The following is an 11,072-nucleotide window of genomic DNA, read 5'->3' as shown; positions in this document are numbered from 1 at the left end:
CTCTGTCTTGGCAGATATAATCATTTGACTATTCTGAAAGTGTGTCCCTTTTCTGGACAGTATTTTGTCTGTAGATGAAAAGAGACAAATTCTTGCCTAGTGGCAGTCTCACCATAACTGGAATAACTCCAAAGATGCCCAATTTCTTCTTAGAATCCAAGACAGGAAGCTGTCAGGAGTGGACAGGTCTCTAATCAAATGAATATTTATACAGGAATGTTTGTAACATCAATTCTGTGGACTTCTGATGTTTTTGAAAACCAACTATGTATGTAAAGCAATCTGGACTATTGTCCATTAACTTCTCTCAGCTATTTCTAATTAAAATCTAGAAAATACCCTAACAGTAAACTCAGAGCCATGAATTTGCTATAGGCCCTTAACTCACAGGCTAACCATGTCAGATCAGTTAAAAAAAATTAAAGAAAGACTGGGTCTAAGCCTTGCACCCACCAATTTTGACGTAATAGAAGAAAATATACCAATGAAACCCTAGAATTTGAAATCAAAATAAATTTTGTACCGTTTAAGAAATTTTAACTTCAGCATAATAACAAGTATACAGGTTTCTACCAATAGGTTATGGCTATGCAATAAATTCTAGCTAATCCTCCCTGTTCCAACAAAACCACTACTTTTCCCTAGAAAGACAGCCTAATATTAACCACTTTAGTCCCCAAGCCCAGGGAATAGGGGTGCTGACTTTTCATTAACTTCTTCAAGCTGAATTTGGGCATTGAGATATTAGAAGAGGGATGGGGAGAAGGGTAAATTGATAAGTCTCTGGTGTCTGTGTCTTCACTGCATCCAGCTGAAATTCCAGGACATCAGAGGTTTGATTAGGTCTGCTCAGCTTGATTGATGAGTAGATACACCAAGGATGTGTATTCTGCAATATACAATTCTCAAAACAAGTTTTAATATCAAGATAATTTTTGTTTGAATTCTAGAATATAGTCTTGTGATGGCCTGCCTCTGTCATGTCTAATCCATATAATTCTGGGAGGTAGAAATATCTTAATCATCTCTTCTGAAAACACACAGACAAAACCTTTTTCCCAAAACAGAATTTCCTTGAGCCAGTAACCAGAAAAACCTTTATCTTGACCTCTTTTCAAGAGGAAAAATATAACCACAAAACTGAAAATCATATCCATCTTAAAAATAAAATCAATTTAATAACTAAAACACTGTATGTGCCTCTTCTTTAGGCCTTCTCTGTTTTGCCAAGCAGGAAATAAACCCAGAATTCCTGTGGGGCCCACATTAGACAGAACCCGAGTCTCCTGTGAGGCAATATAACTTTATATCATCTGAATATACCTGATTTACACTATCTTTCTGTTCAGCCCTCTGCCTAGAACAGGTTTTTATTTATATCATCTATCTGTTTGGCTCTGTACTCCAGAGCAGCCTCCACTTATACACTGTACTCTTTACTTTAGAGCCAGTGACAATTTTCCCTAAGTTCCAAACTGTGGGTGATAATCCCCACGTGATTTGGACAAATCTGTTTATAAATCTTTCCTAAAAGCAAATAATCCCTATATTTTAACTTTATACTTAAATCAATAACTGCTCCACAACGGAGGGAGGCTTATTTATGTAGCTCTCTTGGCTAAAAAGTATACCTGTCTGTGGTTCTGTGACTAGAGCCACAGACAATTTTTTTCTACCTATTTTTGTTCTGAACTGCAGGTGAGATTTCCCACATGAATCGGACAAAACTGTTTCTAAATCTATCTTCAAAACAAATAATCTCAATTTTAATTCACAGTTCAAATCTCTCTATCATAGAAGTAAGCTACTTCCTTTTATTCTGAACAAAAAGCAACCTGTGTTTCCTCATAGCAGGGGAGCTCACCTGCAGTTTTTTTGTTGTTGTTGTTCAGTGTTCCCACACTAGGAGTCACATGACTTATCTCAGCACTTACTCACTTTCTTTTTAAAAAAAAAAACAAAATACAACTTTTACTCTCAGGTGAAATAGACTTAAATTTCTAGTGAATTCATGCCAGATATTGGGTGCCACTTGTTGCAGGAGACATTTTAAAACAGCGGCACTTGATCTGCTTGTGTTACAGAGCCACCATGTTCCCGACTAGGCTAGGCCTGAGGTCACGAGCAGTGGTGTGTTCTCCCTGATGCCGCAGCTCAGGCTGGTGGCTTAGTCCAGTGACTCAGGCAGGCAGAGACACTGGTCCTTCCACCCACAAGATGCCAGTGTGGGTGATGGCTCTGCCAATCTTCCATGCTCTCTCCACAAGGTTGGGCTGAGACCACCCGGCCATCCACGTGGCCTTGTAGGAATGAGACTCTAATGCTTAAATTATCCAAAGGCTTTATATATTTCATAATTCTCAATAACAAGATGTCCACACAATCAGAGGTGTAACCCAATACCCAACTAGGTATATCAGTTACCTTTGACTGCTAGAGACAAGCACACATCTGCTTCCATGTTCCCCTCTCTCTGGTGCTCTCTCCCCTAGCTCCTCCTCCTCCTCCTCCTCCTTCTCCTCTTCCTCTCCTTACTCTTCCTTTTCCTCTCCTTACTCCTCCCACCTTAGCTCCTCCCAACTTGTGGGAAAAATATCCTGCTACAGTAGATGATGCAAAATAATGAAGAAATAAACACAGATGAAGAATTTAAAGGTGATTATGGGACAGTGGTTTGTTCAATAATACATAGAGAAATGTAGATAAGATACATAGTTCTTAGGGCAGGATTCTAGGGCTGGCCATAGGAGAGCTTGAAAATAAAATATTAATTGAATGAAAGAGGAAAGAGAAAGAGTGAGAGACACAGAGAGGGGGAGAGGGAGAGAGAGGGAAAGAGAGGGAGGGAGAGGGAGAGAGAGAGAGAGAGAGAGAGAGAGAGAGAGAGAGAGAGAGTTTGTTAAAGGGCAATTTTAGTTTTCCAACAATTACCAGACAGATATTTGTGAAGGGGAGCTCTTTGAAACTTTAATAAATCAACCATGTTAATCACTGCAGTGATTTTTTAAAACTTGTAGGAAAGGAAAATCTTCTGACTGTTTATGTGAAATTGAAATTATATTATATAGAGTCTACCAAAGAGCAAATAATGCCAGAAACAAAGAAAGAAAACCACAGATCAATGTTTCCTGATTTTATCAGTGCAATGATCTTCTACAAAATGTCATCTGGCACTTAGATTTCAGAGCATCAGTAAAAGAACAACTTCTTGTGTCATTTGCAAATTTTATGCCATTTGTGGTATCGTCTCTTCAGCAGGATCAAGTCATGGGAGAGTAATTTCAAGAAAGGAGAGAATGCTTACTTTTAGAAAATGTATTGAAATAGTTTACAGTACTAGCATCTAAATAGTAGAGCCACATGGACAAACCATGGTTGCAGAAAATGTTTATTGGAAAAATAAAGTCCATTATTGATTAAGGGGAAAAAAAAGAACAGACCACAAGCCAGAACTGCATCTATAATTTCATAAGTAAAAAAATATTTTGTTGTAAGCCAAAAGAAGCTCATGTATATGGGACAAACAACAGAAGTGTTCACAGCTAATGAGGAAAAGCACAGCGCTAACATTGTTTAACACCGATTTAAGGTGCTGGCTAATTTTCTTTTGGATGGGAGAACAAATAGTGGTAAAAATAAACATGTATGAAAATAATATCGCTGTGTTTAGAAGATTCCAGAGAATTAGTTCTAAAATCACTGCCAGATCTATAGCAAGAGAACAGAACAGGGTGGGGTGGGTAGATGGAAAAAATAAAAAAATTAATACATGTAGACACCTGGTCCATGGTATGACACAATAGAGGTTCACATGGCCAAGAGGCTGATGTTGATGTTCACATGGGAGAATAAAGCTAACCAGGAAGAAGTTTTATTCACAGCATCAGTGAGAAATGTTACAGGGTTAAATTGTTACCACAGCCTGATGCTGTGGCAGTGAGCTATTTCAAATCAAAGAAGACACCATTCACTTGTCTTTGGAATCTACATTGGATGGGTTGTCAGATACAAATTTTACACAAATAACCTGCTCAGCTACTGTTCTGTATGGAGCAGCTCTCAAGAGACCAATCTTAGGGAGCCTGGAAGAGGAGCAAGCAGTGCTTTCGTCATTGCAGTCTCTTGTATAATTGGCAGACTTTGTAACGCTCATGGTATTGTCCTCTTTAAAAAAGCAATTTGCCATTTTCAATTTTGCAAATCTAGCCTAAGACATAGACAACGTTAAAAAATAAAAACAAGGGGCTGAGCAGATGGCTCAGTGGTTAAGAGCACTGACTGCTCTTCCAGAGGTCCTGAGTTCAATTCCCAGCAACCACATGGTGGTTCACGACCATCTGTAATGGGATCTGAAGATGTCCTCTTCTGGTGTGTCTGAAGACAGCCACAATATACTCATATACACAAAAAGAAAACCCAAAGATACGGAGGGTGAGTGTAGAATGTTTTACTTGGATGACAGCAGGGGCCCCAGTGCTTAACTGCCTGCTTAGAGGCTTCTAGGGCTGAAAGACCTTGGAAGACTCTGGAGATAAAAGGAGAGGGAACTGTCAAACATCACTTTTTCACCTGTTCCCAAGGTTTGGCCCTGTGTGGCACTTTCTATTGTTGTTCAGTCTCCAGTAGAGGGGCCAGGAGGGGTTGGAGCTGGAAACTTTAACTCTTTCAGTTCCTCTAAGGCTGAAGCTGGTGCTTTCCTGATGAAATCTAAGAGGTTGCCAACCAACATGCTGTTCACATGAATGCTTGAAGATACAGCTGCATGGAAATTCCCTTACAAAAGGTATAGAAAAAAAAATAGAGCCAACATCAGAAATTATCAGGGAATTGCAGATCAGTAAGTACGTATTACTTGTTAGAATGGAGATCAGTAGGTACATATTACTTGTTAGAATGGAGATCAGTAGGTACATATTACTTGTTAGAATGGCTACAACATAAAACAGGTAAGTGGTAGAAAATATTGGCGAGGATACAGAGAAAAGTGAATCCTTGTGTGCTGTTGGTGGGCTGGCAGATTGGTTCATAAAGAAATAACCATTAGAAGTACATGAGCCAGCAACCTCTCTTCCAAGTCACACATCCAAAGGGAATGCTATTACTGCCCATGAGATTTATGCATTCATTGTCACCACAGCATCAGTAGACAATAATCAAAGAAACTCAAAATCTGAATACATAGAAATGGTAGGAAAATGGGGAAAACTGGAAAACAAGGGACCGAAGGGCACAATTTTGAGTTGTGTAGAATAAGAAAACATAGCCAGTGTGCAGCATAAAGGCTAAAGTTAGTAGCCTTATACACACACACACACACACACACACACACACACACACACACACACACACACACCACATGCAACACACGCACACTGTTGTGAGATGGAAGAGTATGTCAGTTTGCTTGGTTGTATCAATCATTTTACTATGTATATATGAGTCAAATACAGATACCATCTTGGATACATACAATAAAAAGAAAATAAATGGAAAGTCCCTATCCCTTTTTGGAGATAGATTCTCCCTCCACCCCCCCTCATATGTAGAAACCCTGAAGTTGCCTGGTCTACCCCTGGTCTGTTTCCCAGGTTTTTAGGATACTTTCTTCAGTGGGAACAGCTTGGTTTATTGGTTAGCATGGGCAATATCACAAGTGTTTAACTTCTGTTTCAGAAGGCAAACACGGATGTGTTTACATTGCCCTTTACAAGTTTTCCCACTGGCAAAGCCTTTGGCACGGAACAGGAGGAAAGCTAAACAGAATGAATTCCAGCCCCAAAGTTTTTTTTCCACAGATGCCTTTTGGGAAAAATGCTATGAAGGCTGATAACCTTGGAAACTATAGTCATCATCAAGTGAAATCCTCCAAAAGCATAGGTCAGTAGTGTGTCCAAAGGTCCCTGCTTGTGTTTAGAAGAAGGGTACAGTAAGTAGGATTCTATCTTACAAAATGCCCTGTCACAGTCCCTGAATTGAAACCTAAACTGAGGAGGGCATCCCGGATCCAAAGGATCCTCCTGGAGAAGCAGAACTTAAGCCTGTCTACTGACTTGAGGAACACCCTAAGGATGCCAAGCCCTGCAGTGCTCATAGACACCTCAACTTTGTTCTATTTTTTTATTGGGTATTTTATTTATTTACATTTCAAATGGTATTCCCTTTCCCAGTTTCCCCTTTGCAACCCCCCTATCCCATCCCACTTCCCCCTGCCTCTATGAGGGAGCTCCCCCACTTTGTTTTCACCACTAATCTAAGACAACAAGGTCTCACTTCTAAAATGGGTGTTCTTGATTATAAATAAAAATTTGCTAAAGTAAAAAAAAATTACAGCTGGATTTTGCTTTTAAACATGTGTATGTACACACACACACACACACACACACACACACACACACACACACACACAGTATTTAGCCTCTAGTAAGCAAAAGGTGCAGAGATAAGAAATCCGACAGAGTTAATTTATCGGGCACTATATATAGCAGCAGGAACGCCTCACCTCAAAAAGTATTTTACTTAAGCGCCTTTCTCGTTGAAATCTTAAAAGCTGCCCATGTCATTTGATTCTCCACAGTAAGTTATTTCAAGCCTGTGCTGTCGTGTCTCTCCCCTCCCCTGTATCTTCTCTCCATCAGTAAGGTTTGTTGCTCCTCTTCTGTGCCAACTAGATGTGTTTAAGAAAAAGTCACGTGAGTCCTTCATATGCTGTTCCTTGGTAAAATTAGGGGTGTGGAGTAAGCAGGGTCTGGTCCAGTGGGAGTACGGGAGTAAAGGGCTCACAGATTTTGAAGTTAATCAGCAGCTAAACGTGACATTGAGAGTAACCTGAGCCAGGCTGTTCGCCCCACCCCTGAGGGACAAAGAGCTGTGGTGAGCAAGCACATTCCGTGCTCACATTGTTACCACATGATCAGAGGAAGAAATATGTATCTTTCAGGAGCTAAATAAAATTCTTTTCAGAGTTCCCATTGCATCCAATCCAACATTTTTTTTTTCTGCACAGTACTAAATTTATTTCACAATTCCAAATAGCATTAGAAGAAGGCACAGGATTCCTGTGACTATTCAAACGCTGCAGCTTTCCCTTCAGAGTGAGTTTAGCATCTCTCACACACTCTCCAGTTCATCATATGACTGTGAGCATGTGGCCCTCCTCAGTCCAGGAAGCCATTTAGAACAAACTTACTTATCTGCTTTGGCCAGGCCAGGGTTACTTCCCTCTGTAGCAACTCCTTTCTCTGAAATCCTCTCTTCTGACATCTGACGAGCTGGGGCCCTCCTCACCTCTCTGCCAGGATGAATTATTTTATCTGGACTGGAAAGCTTCAAGCAGCATGGGATCTCCTTTCTCCATAAGGTATGGGGCAAAATACTGTTGACAGGAGCAGGGTGGTGACAGTAGCAGTAAGTGTAACACTAGCTGCAAAAATAAAAATTATGTTTTCTGATGGTACTAGTAGCTAACATCTGTTTTAAGTCTCTTTTATTTTTTATTTTTAACGATTTAATTTCATTATCTTTGTAACTCTTGGTAGCAACCCTAGGGAATGGGTGTTAAAATTCATCATGCAGGTTTCCAGAAAGGGAAACTGAGGCTTGGAGAGGGTCCTAAAACTTGTTCAAAATGGTAATTTACAAGAGCCAGGATTTAAATCTAGGCTGTTGGACTTTCATAACCCACTCGTCTAACCATTGGTGGTGAACTTACCTGTGTGTGTGTGGCAGTGTTTCTGTTGTCTGCGTCTGCCCCTCCTCTCTCATGGAAAAAGCAGGTTGTGTTCTATCTGTCCTTTTATAGCATGTGTGAACTATAAGGCAGGCTGAATAAAGGCAGCAGTGCACAAACCCCAAGGAAGAACAAACCCTTCCAAATAACTGCTAACCAGGATGACTTTGTAACTGATGCGGTTATCTTAATTAGAATGCAGTCTGATTCTTTGAAGCCGAGTCAGAGAGTTCATTTGACAGGCGAGGGCAGTGATAGCTAAGGTCTTTCATTATTATCGTTGTTGTTGTTGTTGCTATTTATACAGCATATGTGCACACACATACACTTGTACCTGTGACGGCTGGTGCACGTATAACTCAGCGTGGGTGTGACACTCGGGGACAACCTTAGGTGCTGATCCTCACCTTCCACCTTGGTGGAGACAGGGTGTCTTTGCTGTTTATCTACAACATGAGTTTCTGGAAATCTCCACAAACGTCACTGTCTCTGGCTGTCACTTCCTTATAGGATCACTGAGATCACAGACCCTTGCACTGGTTTTTCATGGGTTCTGGAAATCCAAACTCAGGTCTTTGAGATCATGTGGCAAAAACTTTTACCCAATGAGCTTTCTCCCCAGTTCCATGTCTAAAGTTTAGAGGTTTTGCTTAAGTTTTCCTCTTTGTCACTTCCTGTTACATTTCTGGGTACTTCAGTTGACTAGTAGAAATTCTGAATAAGAGAGACCTAGATCACCCCTTTAGATTTTATGTTAAGAGCTGATAAAGACCTTGGAAAGGTAATCAGCCTTCCAGAGTTGCTATATTTTGATATATGAATTGGCTTTCATTTTTCTAATGCCAAAGAAGCAAGTGGTTAATTTTCCAGAAGGAGTGGTTTATGTCTTACTGCTTAATTCTGGGCTTTATGATGATAGAAGATGGTTATCAAGCAAACCTATTTTAAGGCATCCGTTCAAGCTCCTGGGTCAGTGTCTTATGCTGGTATCACCAACACTTTATTTTTAGTTGTTTACTATTTCTTAATTTTTTTAATGTATACTTGAGTGTATGCACACAAGGTCCCCAGGAGGCTCCTTCTAGCCCTTGGTAACACCTTTAATGCAGTCAAGTGATCAATAAGTATGTCATGGTCAAGGCACTGTTGTGCATTTGTTTGGTTTCTTCTCTTCTCTCTGGTCCAGGGGGAAGCATGGTGGCAGGGGTCCTATTCCTTCCCCATCCTTCTTTTCTCATTGAGGTCACAGGGACAATTTCTCCTTCTAGTTCTCTTTGGCACTGGCTTGGTGTCTGGAAGATGGCATTCTCTGTCTCTTACAGTGAATGTGTTGGGGTGGAGGGTGGGGAGCACAGGATACATATGGAAAGTTTCAGTTGAAATTTTCCTGTCTTTTGCTACAGACACCTGCTCACCACCCACTCCCCGCCTGTGCCCTTACTTAGGTAACACTGAAGAAGCTTATCCTGAAAGTGGGGACAGCAGCCCCTGGAAAGAATTGCCCTCAACAGAGTCTAACTCCAAGTGAGTGTCCCTTATGTGAGGTCTGGCCAGTTCCTTTTTGGGGCTCAAGGTTTCTGAGTTTCTAGTCTCTACCTCTTTAAACATAGGCTGCACAAAATTGTTAGATATATCTTCACATAGAGTGTGGTTTTTGATGTGTTAACGTATCTGGCAAAGAGAAAAGGAAACCTCCAATAGCTTCTGAAGACTGAAATTAAAATTTCACATGCAGGTTTTCAAGGTCTTCTATAATCTCACCTCAGCCTGTGGCTTGGATACATGCCTCTTTCTTCTAATGTTAATCACACACTGGATTGTCGCCATTAGGCCAATAAGCAGGCTCGTGGTTTTGATAAAAGGATCCAGAGGACATTTGGGGAACACTGCTTTAGTGTTAGCTAGCATGCTGCACTTATTGCAGGTATAACATGCTTTAGTATAGTTATTTTTCTAAATCAGAATTGCCCTGAGATAAAAATTGAGTCTTTGTTTATGTATGCATAAAAGAGTTAGCACACTAGGCCAGAGGATTTTGCCCTTTGGAATATTTGTTTGCAAGACTGGGCCAGAACTGGTAACTGGGGACTTGGTCCCTGGTATGATTTCAGTCAATAGTTAGCTACCCTGTGTTTCACTGTGCCCCAACTCTTGTATAAACCACAGTTGCACTTAAGCAGTCCATTTCCTTTTGGGAGTCCTGAATTACTTTAGAATGCTAGGTAGAAAGTGCCTGTGTGATTGACTCCATTATAAGCTTATGGTGCAGATTCCCAAAGATCTGGGCTGAAACATCATATACAAGTCACTGCATTTTAGGGTCTGGGATCTGTGTGATTCTTTATAGAAGGGAAGAACATCACGAAGTCTGTACATGGGCTCCTTTGTATTCTGTCTGTGTTCTGGCCCATTAGGGTCTACTTATTATATCATTGTAGTAACTCTTAGCTAAGTCTGAGTGAGTCCTTCTACTGAACATCCAAATGGAAGGGGATTAAGAATACAATATCCCAAACAATTCTTATACTTAATATATAATAAATAATATATTAATAATATATTATATTCATATATTGTATAACATATATTACACAATTTATATAACATTATTATATAATAATTATATATGTTATATGTAGTATGTATACATAATATAAATATAATAAAAATATATAAATATGAGAAATAATATAATGTAGATATAATAGTTATATGATATATATAATATATATAGTGTTTGAATTTCAGAAGCTTTCTAACATGTAGATATTTAGTAAATTTGCAGACTCTTGTTTCTTTACTATTTATTTTTTTTTGTTTTGGTACCCTTATGCTGCAGCTAAATCAGGCTAGTATCTGCCATGGATGCAAACTTTGTGGTGTTCTTTTACTGCCCTAGTTCTGTTTTTGCTGTGTGTGTGTGTGTGTGTGTGTGTGTGTGTGTGTGTGTGTGCGCGCGCGCGCACACTTTTCTATATTGAAGCAGTGCCCTGGCCTGTGGGGATTCAGTGAGACCCTAGGGAAGGGAGAGAAAGAATGAAGAAACAAGAGACACAAAGAATGAGAGCAAGTCTGATGTTCCGATCAAGCTCTGAAACTTTAATTTCCAGGGCAAGTTATAAAGACACAGCAAACCGGGAAGTTTGGGCGACAGTCATTGCTTAGGGCTATCCCACTATTGAATCCTTATCGCCCCAGATCATCCTACTGTCATATGCTTATTGCCTTAGACCATCCCACTGTCATAACAGGCTCCAAGGAAATGTCAGACTTTCTTTAAGTTCCTGGGACCTGAGACTAGGCTTCCCAGAACATCAGGTAATTTCCTGGGTTTGGCTCCTGGCAA

The 11,072-nt window shown here is 40.1% G+C and overlaps 1 long non-coding RNA gene across 1 annotated transcript; it reads right to left on the bottom strand.

Moving 5' to 3' along the window:
- Positions 1 to 3,371: 3,371 nt before the first annotated feature.
- Positions 3,372 to 7,414, bottom strand: LOC143435090 (uncharacterized). The gene is made up of 3 exons (XR_013105076.1): positions 7,187 to 7,414; positions 6,500 to 6,664; positions 3,372 to 4,773 (listed from the first exon to the last, which is right to left on the bottom strand). It is a non-coding gene; the product is annotated as an uncharacterized LOC143435090 (long non-coding RNA).
- Positions 7,415 to 11,072: the final 3,658 nt, after the last annotated feature.

The sequence above is a fragment of the Arvicanthis niloticus genome, chromosome 19 (assembly GCF_011762505.2).
Source record: "Arvicanthis niloticus isolate mArvNil1 chromosome 19, mArvNil1.pat.X, whole genome shotgun sequence".
NCBI classification, from domain to species: Eukaryota; Metazoa; Chordata; class Mammalia; order Rodentia; family Muridae; genus Arvicanthis; species Arvicanthis niloticus.
Note: the sequence above shows the minus strand (reverse complement) of the source record. Positions and strands in the feature narration are given on the sequence as shown.